This window comes from Gopherus flavomarginatus, chromosome 7, assembly GCF_025201925.1.
Source record: "Gopherus flavomarginatus isolate rGopFla2 chromosome 7, rGopFla2.mat.asm, whole genome shotgun sequence".
Lineage (NCBI taxonomy): Eukaryota > Metazoa > Chordata > Testudines > Testudinidae > Gopherus > Gopherus flavomarginatus.
This window is the reverse complement of record NC_066623.1, coordinates 79,279,677-79,282,953: the sequence shown is the minus strand read 5'-3', so window position 1 is coordinate 79,282,953 and position 3,277 is coordinate 79,279,677.

Here is a 3,277-nt window from a genome sequence, read left to right as displayed (position 1 = left end):
GGAAGTAAAATTCAGTACAAAACAATGTAAATGAATACTCCTGTTTCAGATAATCAACTTTGCTTTTAGATTTTTTTTTAATACATTTTTATTAAAACAGGGGCTATTATAGAGGACCAGATACTACTGTGACTACATTACAGAGCCATTGATGGAAAGAAGTTGATTTTTTTTCCCCTGTAATTATTAAAAAGGACTATATTGTGAATAGATATCCCCCCTCCCCCAGGTGTGTGGCAATAATAGACTCAGATTGGAATCTGATCATTGAAATTTGAGAAATGCTGCCAGGTATGATACCTGAAGTACTTTAGGAGATATCCTGCTAGTTCTTGGCAAGGACTTTATTTTTGTGCACTGGACCAATGAGACTGCTGGCCAAGGTAAAGAAGAACATTTAATAGTAGTAATAAGGGTCCACTCCTGCTCTCATTGAGGAGAACTGGGATTTTTACTCTTAAGGCCTGTTCCATCTCCTCTTGAGGTTAATAGTGTTTGTCAAACATGGAGACATTCATTCAATTTGAGTGCTATTTCCTGAACAGTTTTGTAGCATTTTCTTGAGTAAAATATTATTTTGGCACACTTAGTCCTAAATAAATTTGGTAAATCCTTGCATGCACTTTCAAAAAATGTGCAGCATAAGTCGTTGGGATGTGATTTATATACTTTAATTACAGATGTCCTTAAGGTTGCTTATGACAATACCTTATGGAGTTTCTGCTCATGAAAGCACCATCTGAGTAAGTTAAGGGTGTCATGGATACCGCACATCTTTTTTTAAGACACAATGAATTTAAAAGTGAGGTTGCACAGTGATAAAACACAGGAATGCAGCAATTCCCCCCCCCCATTGCTTCAGATTCTGATCCCAATTATATTATCTTCTGCTGTCAATGGATAGAGGGCAGACATCAATTCTCATCCTCCTGGATCTCTCCGCATCACTGAATGCTGTTGACCATGAGATACCGCTGTCCTACCTGAGAAAAGGAGAAGACATCCAGGGGACATGCATTAAAATGGTCTATGTCCCCATTAGAGGGACACATGCAAGGAACAGTGATGGGAAACTACACCTCCCAAATAGGTCCCTCACAAGGATTAATTCTCTCTCATGTCTTATTTAAGATCTACATGTAGCTAGGATATTGACTCAAGCACCACCAATATACAGATGACACCACAGGTTTACTTAAATCGCATATGACCAGACCACTATCACCAAGATGGTCCAATGCTTGGTTGAAATCAGTACATGGATGAAGCACAGCTGGTTGAAGTTGAACCTTAGCAAGACACAGGGGATGCTGGTGGGTAGAAGAAAGCACTTTGAAGAATTTGCAGCCATGGAGCAGTAAACTCTGGTTGACACATCCACATTTGGTCAACTGAGTCTGTACTTTAGGAGTACCTCTGGATTTCTTGCTAAGTTCTCACATAGCATCATCTACAAGTAACACTTTTTAGCAACTTCTGTTTGTCAGGAAACTGTCACATCCTGAAGGACAATGACTTGGTTTTCAAGTATATATTCTTTGCCACCTCCTGTGTGGATGATAGAAATGCAATAGTTTGGGGTACTGAGCCATCAGCCCTCAGAAAACTCCAGAGAGAACACAACTTTGCATCTCCTTAGCAACATGGGCTACCATGAGCACATCAAAGCTTTCTCTGAAGTAGCTTCCCATAGAAGAGTGTCAAGTTCAAACTCTTGTTCTTATCCTCAAGATGCTCAATGATCTCTGTCCAGTATACCTAAAAGATCACTTAAAAACTCCTGGGTGAAGCATGGTTGACAATCCGAATCCGACTCCTCAAGCACATGGAACTTTCTGCCATAAAAGACACAGCTTTCTCTGAGACTTGAGTCTCAGTCTGTGGAAAACTCCCACAAAAACTAAGGACCATCACAAATTTTATCACCTTCCAAGGCACCTTTCCTCAACCTTGCTTTCCGTCCCCCAATATAAACACATACCAGTATGTAGATACTTTAAAAGTCCTACTAAAATAAACTATGCTGCACACACAATTCTTCCTTGGAAGAAAGAATTAGAGAATGAACCACATGCATACATGTTGGTTACATTGCCTAACACACAATTGAAAGGTACTGAGATAGTACAGGGAAGGTGATATAATCTACCATATAAAACAACTGAATTATACTGATATAAGTCAGGATTAACTCTACTGGACTTCATTAAAGATATTCTTCATTTACAGTGGTGTGACTGGGATGAGAATCTGCCCCACCATCCTTTTGAAAGGCCCTCAGGAAAATGTCTAAAAAAATAAAATGGGGCAATTGTCTCATTTTCCCAGGGTAATTAAAAAAGTTAAGCACATCTGAATGTCATCTGTTCAGTCTCAATCCATAAATTACCCAATGACTCTGTGAATAAAAGAGACAAGGTGGGTAAAGTAATCTTTTATTAGACCAACATCTGAAACAAATTTTTGAGCTCCACAAAGCTCTTCTTCAGGTCTGGGAAAGGAAAGAGCTTGAAAGTCTTGTCTCTTTCAGCAATAGAAGCTGGTCCAACATTACTTTACCTTCTCCCATCTTGGGACCAACATGGCTATAACACTTCAAACAACTAAACTGATGCAAGTAAAAGCTAATACATAGGTTGAATGGGTACTTCAGAATCCAATGAAAGGGAAAGAATTTTATGTACAATATAAATATAAGCGGAAGGAAAGCTGTAAAAATCAAAATACATAGGGTAAATGGTAGAGTAGGTTAATGCTCTTGCCTTTAGCTCTGGATGCAAATCATGGTATTGCCTACAAGTGGGAAATGAATTTGGTGGTCTCAAAACTACTCCCTTGCAAACATTGATCCATATTCCAAAACCACTGCATGGATCAGAAAGATTGGTAGTCTGTGCTAGGAGTGACCCAGAACTGAGGGTGCTGAAGAAGTGCATTGGCAGAGCTTGGACGGTACTAGCATGCATTATGCTTGATTCCAGCACTCAAGCTCAAGAGCATCAAATTAACGTAAAATACTTTTTAAAATCCATATGAGGCCAGAGCCTTTAAATCCAAATCAGTTTTAAAATCCAATTTTGCCTGAGATGAAAAGACAAACTGTAGATTGACAAGCTGATGCTATATCATTCCCCTCTATTCAACATTGGTGAGGCCTCATCTGGAGTACTGTGTCCAGTTTTGGGCCCTACACTACAAGGAAGATGTGGAAAAATTGGAGAGTCTCCAATGGAGGGCAGCAAAAATGATTAGGGGGCTGGAACACATGGCTTATGAG